This window comes from Diabrotica undecimpunctata, chromosome 1 (genome assembly GCF_040954645.1).
Source record: "Diabrotica undecimpunctata isolate CICGRU chromosome 1, icDiaUnde3, whole genome shotgun sequence".
In the NCBI taxonomy this organism is placed as follows: Eukaryota; Metazoa; Arthropoda; class Insecta; order Coleoptera; family Chrysomelidae; genus Diabrotica; species Diabrotica undecimpunctata.
Genome location: NC_092803.1, coordinates 132,366,004 through 132,378,196, shown reverse-complemented (window position 1 = coordinate 132,378,196; position 12,193 = coordinate 132,366,004). Strand labels below are relative to the sequence as shown.

At 38.8% G+C, this 12,193-nt stretch overlaps 1 protein-coding gene across 1 annotated transcript in view; it reads right to left on the bottom strand.

The window, feature by feature from the left end:
* The window catches only part of LOC140431921 (aminopeptidase N-like), an 89,507-nt gene that overhangs the window by 77,125 nt on the left and 189 nt on the right, over positions 1-12,193 (bottom strand). The gene's annotated exons all lie outside the window — the stretch shown is intronic.

The following is a 12,193-nucleotide window of genomic DNA, read 5'->3' as shown; positions in this document are numbered from 1 at the left end:
TTCTTGTTATTTCGTATAGATGTCGCTGCTAGCGTACCTGGCTGTTATTTTGGTTATAATGACCAAATACTAGACTGCATTTCATTTCAGTTGAACTTCCACAAGTGTTCCTGATGATGAGTTGAATAACTCGAAACACGTGTAGAGCAATGGTGGAGTTCCGATTGAAATGAAATGCAATATTTTACTTTCATATATATATATATATATATATATATATATATATATATATATATATATATATATATATATATATGAAAACAATAAATACAATGAGTGTTCAATCACAAATGCATCCCTTAATTTGTAATCTCACATTATTGTATTGTAAGCTCATAGTTTAAAGTTTGTTAGTATGATAGAGGCATTAACCTCTGTGCTGAGGTATACATTATTTATGAAATTATAAATTGGTGATTTGAGCTCATTTGAGCGCAGTCTATTATAGAAAGTTGCCTAACCAACAACTAGTGTGTAATTATTAGTAGCTGTCAATAAAACTATAATTTTTACTCCACACTTCAACCATTTATTTACCATCGTCGATCGAGAAGAATCAGACAAAAGGCATTAGAAAATAATTCGATCCTGATATTTATATCGAATTGTCCAGTGGTCCTTCGACACAACAACATTAAAAGGAGCAAAAATAGCTGTTCCCCAGTTCCGTGCAAGATCGACAAATAAAACAAAGACCGGAAAGCACCGAAATTAGTAGTAGGAGCCTTACGAGAGCATTTGAGCACCAGAGAACCTGAATAGCAGTCCTTAAGTCTACTGTTAAAACAGTTTGGAACTAAAAAATCTAGCGACATCCAAAAATCCAGCTCACCAGTTCCAGTTGCAGTTCTAAGGAAGCAGGAACATACAAGTGAACGTCGGGATAAAACTGTGTTTTTGAATATTTATTATCATTTAGAGCAGTGCATTTTTTTTATAAATTAAAAATTATTAAAGAAACTTAGGCTTGAAATTTTTACTAAAACTTAATTGAAATATTTTTATTCTGCATACCTTTTTACTTCAAATAGTAATATTTTGTCTACTGCTAATTCAAATCTAATATTTTGATTATTTTGATATTAATTATATTCGATAATTTTAATTCTTATAATTTGAAATTCTTGAAATATTTGATTTTCATAATATCGTGACATACTTAACAAATCGTTATTTTTATAAACATTTTGAGTTCATTCAATTCCACACATATCGTATTTGCATTTTTTTATATAAAGAACTGTATTTCTCTGGTTACAAGTGATATTTGTACAATTAGGGGTGTCAACAAGGTTGTGTTCATTGCGTTGTTGTGTAACAGAGATTATATACAGAACAAGAAAAAATAGGTCAAGGAATAACTAAGTTTTTGAATAATTTAAAAAAATTAAAAAAAGGAAAAACGTACGAGAGAATACCTAAACATAAAAAAAGACACTGGAGAAACTGTGGAGCGACTTTGAAGTTTAAAACACAGAAATTGTAGAAAAGGGTTCAAAAGATGATAAATGTTTTACATTTAACTTTTACGATTAAGTACAAAAAAAATATGAAAAAACGAAAAAGACTTTAGAGGAATTTATTAAAAATTCATACAAGTCTTCGACAAAAATTAGAGAAGTAGAAATTAGGATGGAAAAACTTCATTATTTATTGGAAGATGACGAAAATGATGACGATATACAAGAGGATTTAGAAGAAGAGGTACAAAACATAGATGCTTTAATAATGGAAATAACTGTGGACAATGAACAGGATGCATAAGAAGAAGGTGAAATAGAAAGATTTTATATAATGAAAAGAAGGGTGCAGTCGATCATAAAAGAAAAGAAGAGATTGGAGGCGGAAGGACACAAGAAAGAAAAAATAATATTACCTCAAGTGAAGTTACCCTGTTTTGAGGGAAGGTATGAGAATAACCAATTATCAAATGTGGAAAAAATGCAGTATTTGAAGACAAGCCTCCGAGGAGAAGCAAGTAGAATAATACAACATTTAAAAATTTAAACACAACAGAAGCAAACTACAGTGCTGCCTGGAAAATGTCGCAAGATCGGTACGATAATCCAAGGAAGAATCTATTTATATTAATAGACAAGATACTTTAGGCTGTGGAGATAAAATATGCGTCAGCAAAGGCGCTGAAAACATTACATGATACTCTCCACGAATGCTTAGAAGCGATTAGTAAACTAGGTATAATGACGGAGTCCTGGAGCCCTCTTATAGCAAGGATAAGCATGTTAAAGTGGGACACAGAAACCAGGAGATTATATGAAACTTCAATTCAAGACAGTAGGGACATTCCGACATATAAGTCAACACAGGAATTCCTACAAAGAAGATTCCAGACAATGGAGATGTTGAAAACAGAAAGGAAAAGAACAGATCACAGACAACAGGTAAATAAGAAGATAACCTGTGTGGTATGTCATGAAGAACATAAACTGTGTAAATGTACAAAGTTTCCAAGTCTACAAGTACGTGAAAGAAACAAAATCGCAAAGGAAAAGCAATGGTACGGTAGATGCCTACTACACAAAAGGGAAGTACCATGTTATTCCTCTTATAGATGTGCAGAATATGGTGGAAAGCACCATTCATTACTACACATGTCAGAAGGTCAGTATGATAACAGAAGGAATTATGAAAACAAAAGGCCACAAAATGGACCAGACCAGAGATGACAACAGTTACGACGGATCGTCAAGAAGACAAGAGAATACTGTGAGCTGTTTAAGTCATAGAATGAAGAATTGCTACTTGCAACGGCATTAGTATGAGTAAGAGACTCAAAACGAAGCTCACAATTGATGAGAGCATTGATTGACCAAGGCTCGTAGTCATAATTCATTACGAAGCAGGCCGCTACAAGTCTCGAAATAAAAAGAAAGGCTGTCCACGCTCAGATATCTGGAATTGGCAATGAAGACCAAAGGACGTCGAAATGGAGCGTGACATTAAACTTAGAGGCGCATTTCAAAAATGAATTTGAAATGAAGACCGAAGCACTTGTACTACGAAAAATAACAAAAATATCTACCAGAGAAGGAGATACAGATAAAAGAAAGGAACCATGGGAACTTAGTCCTGGCGGATCCAAATTTTAATAAAACAGGTTCAATAGATATTCTATTAGAAACCGAAGAATATAGTTTGATATTACTGGAGTAGATCGAACAAAGGATAGTTTGCTCACCCAAAATACAAAATTGGGTTGGATAATATCAGGGATAGCACAGCAAGAGAATATCCCTAATATACAAGTACTCATCATGATATCTAGATTACAGATGGATGAAGAAATAAAAAAATACTGGGAGTTAGAAGAAGTAGATCAAACCAATACTCTTTCAGTAGAAGAAAAAGAGTGTGAAGAACCGTAAAAAAGGATAACGAGGGTAACCGAAGATTTGAAGTTAAAATACCCTTCAATTCTAATACAAACCTATTAGAGGACCCAAAACAACAAGCATAATATGCGCTACTGCTGCAATTAGAGAAGAAATTTCAAAGAGACAGAAACCTAGAAAAAGAGTACAGGAAATTTATGAAGGAATGTAAAGACTTAGTTCATATGAAATTGAATAAAACCGAAACCATAAATAAGCAAGAGTATTACCTTCCTCATCATGCAGTAATAAAAAAAGATAGTATCACAACACAATGCAGATCCTTTTTGACGCTTCCAGTAACAGTTCAACAAGAATCAGTCTAATGCACTCTGGAGCTCGTTTGCAACAAGATCTTACAAATATATTAATAAATTTACGGTCGTACAAAATAAAGAAGGAACTACTGAGAGTCACAGCTCTTCCATTGTCGGTCAGAGGTGGTGTTGTGCGCTCGTTGTTGGTCCCAAGGAATCTACTTGCAATAGATTACAATAACTTACACTATTTTGAAGTGACATATTAAGATAAAGGAAGATGTATAGAATTAAACAAAGGAAAGATGGCATGTTCACCAATAAGAATCATTAATATAGATACCCAGCCAAACTGTATCTTAAATAAATTATATGATAGAACTACCAACACTACCTGCAATATAATAGAGTATACGATAAAGGAAGCTAGTTGGTTGAAAATGATCACACGGAACCTCTGGCTAGTCATTCCACCATACGCTATAAATTTAGCTATAATGTGCGATGGTTCTCGATCTGAACATATAATGAATCAAACGAGTTTTATAAAGCTGTCCCCAGAATGCGTTGCTCATACTCGAAACATAACATTACTCACATCCAATAATGGATTGTAAACAGCAATTGGAAATTATTTAGACTCCCGTCAGTTAAATTGAAGGGCTTATGTAGAAGCCAACCATAAAGCAGATCAACATTCCCATACATTATATAGATATTCGGGGAGGTGAGTTGCCAAATAATATACTTGAGGCAGAGAAGTTTGACCAAGATATATCCGAACACACGTGGAAAACCATTGCTAACCATCAGTGGATTCCTCATTTAACCACGGGATTAGTCACTATATTCATTGTTATGTTGATTGTCATTATGTGAAAGCTAGTAAGATATATTCGAAACTCCAAGAGAGCCAGAAAACACAAAATATGCAATCGCAACCATTTGAAACAACACAAGGGGTTAGAGAAGAAGGTAGTTTAAGCTCAGTACTTTTTAAAAATGTAATAGATGAAATAATGTAAGAAAATATTTAAAAAATACTAGATAGAATGGAATAGAATGCAAATAATAAATGCAGAGATACGTGTATTATCGATGGCATAGTAGTATTCGCCGAAATTCCAGGAAAACTAAAGTTTAACCTAGAAAAACGGAAATCAGGAGCAAAAAATATAACCTAAAAGTAAATAAAGAGAAGACACAGATAATGAAAATAACAAGGAAGACATAATTCACGTGATGATAGATCAACAAACAATAAAGCAAACAAACATATACAAATATCTGCGAGCAGTAATAAATAATAGAGGAACCATCGAGGACGGTTTCAACACCAGACTAGAGAGTAGAGGAAAATATTCCAGGCACGAAATACAGGATTCCCCAATATCAAAAAACTATCAAGAACGTCTAAGATGATAATATACGAAATAATATATAAGCGAACGTTGACAAACGAAGCAGAAAACTGGATTTTAAGCAGAAAACGCCAAAGTAGCAAGAAGGATAGATAAGAAAGACAGGCATACTAAGAAATGAAGAAATAAGAGACTTTAAATTAAACCGTTACATAATACAATGAAGAAGAAAAAAATAGCGTAGTTCAGGCAGGCAATAGCAGTAACAGGCAAGTGACAAGAATGGGAGAAGCTAAACCAATAGGGAAAACAGAAGGGGCAGACCAATAAAAGAGTGAAATAGCGACATAGTAGAGATATTACAAAATAAGTGTAAATATAGTCAAGAAGCAACACAAATGGCGAAAAACAGAAAAGAATCATCAAGAGCAAGACATAGAGATGATATAAGCGAGAAATACATACCTTTGTAAACGAAAAACAAAACACTGAAACTGACACAAATTAGAAAAGGTATATAAAGCTTCGAAGAAGTAGAAACTTTAAAATAAGTTCGGCTATAGCAGTCGGACGATACGGACGCGAGTCAGCGAAGTGTACTTAGGTGGGGACAACTGACCTGTTGCCAACGGAGCTTCTCAGCTCCCGGTGTGTAAGACACCGTGCGTGACACAGGCACTTGTTTCTCAAATAAGTGAAGAGTGGATGCGAGGCTGTCACTAAGTTAAACCTCGAGGGGTTGCCTTTATGGGCTCCTCGTAGGAGGCTTTTGATAGCTTCGTGTTTACGAAAAATTCGGGTTCATCTCAGTGGGTCGACAGGGATGACACTGTAAGGCTTAGTAATTTGTATTCTAAGTCGGACAGAAACGGCCCCTGCCTCTGAGGTGAGAGAAACTTCAAGAGGATCCCTCCCTGAGAAATCAGGGAGTGAACTACCGTGAGGTTGCTGGGACGACACCCAGGAAAACCGTCAGGCAGCGGCTTGGCGGAACGAAAAAAAACAGAGTCTTCTGTGTAATAAAATCCTATTTTCTTTTGAACACTTATGTTCACTGCCTTACGGCAAGATGAGTGAAATTCCCCCCCAAAAAAGTGATGTCACGCAGGTGACATCACAAGAAAAAGAAGAAGGTGACTATCCCGAGTCACTCACCCCTACGGTCGCTTCAGCGATTAAGCTTTATAATAATTTTACATCCAAATTATCCCCAGATTCCGATTTAATCGAAGATACCTCCGATGATGAATCGTTCGTACCAAACGAGGAAGAAAACCACAGCGAGGTGGATACAGACGATAGCGTCTCTACCACCATGGAGGTCACCCCCGACGAGGAGCTGAGCCCGGCCACCGAATCAACTGTCCAGTCGGACGAATCCTTGAACGTCCAGTCGGACGAAGCCCTGAACGTTCAGACGGACGAACAACTGAACGCCAAGACTGACGCAGCAAGCGTAGAAGCCCCGCCCCCATTAGACTTCATCGAAATGAAGGACCCCAAAGTGGACATCATCTCCACCAGCAACGATGCCGAGCCGGAGGTAGGCAAAAAACATAAACGACAAAGGCCATCAGCGGAACACTCCGACGAAGAAGAAGTGCCAAAAAAATCTACAAAGGATAAAGACGAAAGCGGTCTTTACAAATCGGTCGACTTATTGACCGAACAAATAAGACAACTCCAGAAAGAAAGCAGGCAGCGCGAAAAACAGGCACAGGCCCAAATCCAGGATCTCCTAACTCAGATGACTGAGTTAAGGAAGGAGAATCAAGAGAAGGACCAAGAGATCAAGAAACTGGTCGGCCACATAATGGCCCTGACCGAGAGGAACGAAAAGCTAATAGAAGGCGAGAAGAAAAGAGACCTGGCCTTGTGGGAAACCCACAGGCCCCGAGAAACAACCCCATGCAAGACGGTGAAAACCACTCCCTCGACATCTGGGGGTGCAGCCAAGCCTAAAGAACGCAAAACAGAAGAAAAAGAACCAGAGAAATCAGAAGCAGGATGGACAAAAGTCCAAAAGAAGGAAAAAAACAAAAAAGGCACCGCTACTGAGAAATCAGTAAACAGTAGTGAGACAGTAAAACCAAAAAAACCAATAAGCGTTGTTGAAAAACAAACGCAAAAAATACAAGAAAGAAATGACGAAGCGCTCACAAAAGCCGCGAAAGATCTGCAAAAAAGAAGTGAGCAAAAAGCCCACAAAAACTTGGAGTCTCCGAAAGAAACCCAAGTAGAAAAAGAAAACAGCGTAACCCCTCAAAAACCTGCTGAGGTTAACGTAAGAAAACCAAAACCTCCTGCGATCATCTTAAAGACGGTCGCAGAACACCAAGCAATCCTGCAAAAAGCGGCAAAAGCAGGTATTATTTCTGACAACAAGTTCGCCAGATCTGGTAGAACAATAGTAATAAATACAAAATCAAGGGAAGACTACCTAGGAGTAGTCAAAATACTCGAAGAGTACACACCAAAGGTAGAGTATATTGCCTACCCAATCGACAACGAAAAACTGAAGAGGGTCATACTAAAAGGGCTATCTGCAAATACAAAAACAGATGTAATTCTCAACGAATTAAGGGAAAAAAATGTCGACGTTACTAGAGTAAGCAACATGTACTCTAAAAAAGAAGGAAAACAGATCTTGCCTTTCTTCTTGATCACCCTCAAAGAGGATGATATCCAAAAAATACGTGGAGTCACAAATTTGTGCTTCATGAGAGTTCGTTTCGAAGACGAACTCAAAATGACAAAAGACACCCTACAATGTTTTAACTGCCAGGGCTACTACCACAGTTCTAAGGCTTGTCACTGCATCTCCAGATGCGTAAAGTGTGGAGGAAACCATCTCAGCAATGATTGTGAAAAGAGCAAAGAAACAGCCCCAAAATGTGCTAACTGTGACCAAGCACACACAGCGAATTACAGAGGATGCTCCAAAGCTCCTAAGAAGAAGATCCCTGCCCCCGTAAAACCGGCGAGCAAACCGATCACACCAGCAACAACAACAACGGGCTTCAGCTATGCTCAAGCTGCCAAAACAACTACAGAAGAAGCAGCTCCTACCATGCATGATGCTGCCACACTTATTGCTTCGTTTCATACGGAGTACAATAAGAAGATGATGGAGATGATGTCCATGATGGACCGTGCAACTAAAATGATGACTGAATTCGGAGAAATACACCGACAATGCTAGCGAACCGTACGGAGGATCTACGCATAGGGTCCTGGAATTCCAGTGGAATTTTCAAAAAACTCAACCTTTTGGATGAGATGATCAACAGATTAGAGCTCGATATCGTAGCCCTTCAAGAAACCAAATTAGTGGAAAGGAAGAAAACCAAATTCCCTGGCTACGACATCTATAGAACTGACCATAGAGCGATATCAGGAGGAACAGCCATACTAGTTAAAAAAGGCTTAGAACATGAACACATACCAACACCAGATGGACTGGTGACAATGGAAGCCACGCTAGTCAGATTAAAGGCCAACAACGAAACACTAAAAATAGTGTCAGCTTATGTCAGACCTAACGATTTGATATTCGATGAAGACTTGAGCCTAATCCTCGATACAGAAGAGCCCACAGTGATTATAGGAGACCTTAATGCGAGATCTCCCCTATGGTTCGACAGAGCAACCAATAACAACGGGAGACGACTTTGCGGCCATCTCGAAAACAGACCTAACACTTACGTGATCGGACCAACAGGACCGACCTGTTTTCACGGACAACTCCCAACACATCTAGACATTGCAATCCTACACAACGTGGGTCAACAACACGAGATACAATCTCTAAATGAAGGCGATTCAACGCACAATCTAATCGTCCTGACCCTGGGTGCAATAGAACTAAACTATTTGCAGCCCCACCAAAAGAAGATTACAAACTGGTCAAACTTCAGAAGGGTTTTTAGCGAAAACATCGGTAACATCCCAACAATAAACAACATCACAGAACTAGAAGACAGTGTAACTAAACTAGAAACAACCATAAATAATGCTATCGATGCCAGCTCAAAAATCGAAAACACTACCAGACAACAAGGAAGATTCGGAGATATTAGTCTCGAACTACAAAACCTAATAAAGGAAAAAAATAGAAAAAGAAGAAGAGCCTACCGTACTAGAACTCTAGAAGATAAAAGGATTGCAAACGAGCTAGACAGGGAAGTTAAAAGACAACTACGAGAACATAGAAGCGAAAACTGGGACAACTATATCCAAGAATTAGACCCAAACAAATCCGCCTTCTGGAAACTATCGAAAATACTCCGACAGGACAAGAAACCCATACCTCCCTTACACGGAGAAAACGGGATTGTTCATACGGAGAGAGATAAAGCTGAAGTCCTAAAGGACGAATTAGAAAGAGCATGCAGAAACAACGAAAATCCCAACGAAGACATAGACTTCGAAGAAGAGGTAGAAAGAACAGCTAGAAGATTAAAGAGAAGAAAGGGCAGAATAGGAATAACTCATACATCTCCCGAGGAAATTAAAGAGCTAATTAAACTCTCTAATGCCAAAAAAGCCCCAGGACCTGACAACATCACAAACAGGGCACTCAAAAACCTACCCAACAAAGCTATTGTCTATATAACGAACATAGTAAACAACATGCTCAAATTAAGATATTTCCCAGACAGATGGAAGGAGGCACATATAATTATGATCAAAAAACCAGGGAAAGATGGCACTTTTCCGCAAAATTATAGACCTATCAGCTTATTATCATCAATAAGCAAGATAGCGGAAAGAGTTATACTAAAAAGACTCAATGAAGAATCGGAAGCACTAGGCACCATACCAGAAGCTCAATTTGGATTCAGAAGCGAACATTCATGCGAACTACAAGTTCTACGTTTCACAGAATTCACAACTAAAGGATATAACGAAAAAATGTACACGGCAACAGCATTCCTGGACGTCAGTAAAGCATTTGACAGGGTCTGGCATGACGGACTCATCTATAAAATGAACACCTTGGGATACAGCGAGGCGATGACATGCCTCCTTGGATCATACCTAGCCAACAGAAGGTTCAGAGTTCGGACAAGGGCAACCCTGTCCGAGGTCGGGACCCTGGAGGCAGGTGTGCCTCAGGGAGCTGTTTTGTCGCCTTACTTGTACACCATCTATACGGCCGACACGCCAAAAGAACCAGGATCCCTGTTAAGTCTTTACGCTGACGATACGGCAATAGCTGTTAGCTGGAGAAATCCAAACCATGCAGCTAATCATCTGCAGAGAGCACTCAACAGATTCATAAGATGGTGTATCAAATGGAAAATAGCCATAAACCCAGACAAAACACAGGCTGTAATGTTTAGTCACAGAAAAAGTGTACCGAATCAAGAATTAACAATTGGAAACACCCCAGTACAATGGACAAATGAGGCCAAATACCTAGGAGTGTTACTCGATAAAAAGCTTACATTTACGCAGCACATAAATCAGCAAACGTATAGAGCCAAAGCGCTGAAAAGTCAGCTCTCATCGCTAATTGGCAGAAGAAGCAAGTTAAGGTTCAAAACCAAAATTAGGATGGCGAATAGCATTATCCTACCAGTCCTCTCGTATGCCTCCGCTGCGTGGGGACACACCTGTAAAACAAACAGGAAGAAAATACAAACAGCGCAAAATCAAATAATAAGAGACGCACTGAATCTACCAAGATACGTACCTCTGAGAAATCTATACAGAGACTCAGGACAAACAAGGATCCTACATACAATGGACAAAAAGGCATACGAACTTTTCAATGGACTAAATAACCACCCAAGTAGCATGTTGAGAGAGCTGACAAACTACAACGCAAACACCAGGACGTTACACAGAAGACCTAAACAGCAAATAGCCGGATATAGGGTCCCAAACCAATAAATGAAGAATGAGATGGTCGCAAAGACGTCTAAATAAAAGAATGCAGTCATCAGAAAACAACCACCCAAAAAAAATCCTTCTCTTTTAGGACTCTGGCGAGAGGATACAGGTGCCAAGGCACTTAGTTAAGGACACTATACACCGGGGTGTGTGGAGGCCGTATACACCCTGCAATGCACACCCCAACCCACCCACACAATTTAGCATGTAAGAAATAAAAGGGTAAGAATTGTGCCGGCATTTTAAAGTCCCAACGCCAAGGAAGACCCCACAAAAAAAAAAAAAAAAAAAAAAAAAAAAAAAAAAAAAAAAAAATCGGTTGTTTTCTTTTAAATACAGTTAGTTCTTAATCAATTTTAATCATTAAACGTTTTAACGTAAAGTCACTTTAATTACTCCATATAGAAGACCCTTCAGGCCTTCTATATACCGCTGATGCGGAATAGGCCCTTAAGGCGGATCGAGTGATACTGATCCTCTCGCGACACCCGAGCACTGAGGTCATGTGCGGCAAACATGGGCTCAGTGGCCGGACCCACATCGGACACCCAGCCGGCGAGGAGAACAAAATTTATTTTTGCCAAATCGGCGGCTGAGTGATCGAGCACACACTCTTTCCGAACATGAAGTCGACAGCCCAGGCTGTCGACTCCATGGACGGAACACACACGCTACTTTTCTTTTTTGTTTTAGGGACTCAAGTCCCGAAGTGCAGTTAGAGTAAAATCTATAGAATCAGTAAAGTAATTAGGGAGAAAAGCCTAGATGTGGCTACCCCTACAGTTAGGTGGCATAACCACAATAATTAAAAACGGGAGTTGTCTCATTACCCAAGGCAACTCTAGTAACTTTCAAGATCATAAGCCTCCTCACGTATGTCACACGATGAGGAGGGGTGGTGGAAAAACCTGGGGGTCAGATAGGTACCACTTCGACTAGCGAGGTGTGACCGGTTTGATCTTCGGACATGTGGATCCCATGCTTAGTATGGTATACACATGTTCCTAGAGGTTGGGTTGATCGCTTAGCGTGATTGTGTGTGTGTGTGAAACTTTAAAATATTTGTGGAATACTAGTTAACAAAACAAATGAAAGAATGAATTTGAAATAGAAAGTTCAGGCCAAGAATTATGCTTTCTTCAAAAATAAAAAATTTTAAAAGATAAAAAATAAGTCAAATTAAAAAACTTGAAGGGTTACAAGGCAAGAACTTTGCCAATAGTTAAATATGCCTCAGAAATAACTTGATAGGACCGCGCGTGCACTCGCAATTGTGGTGCTACTT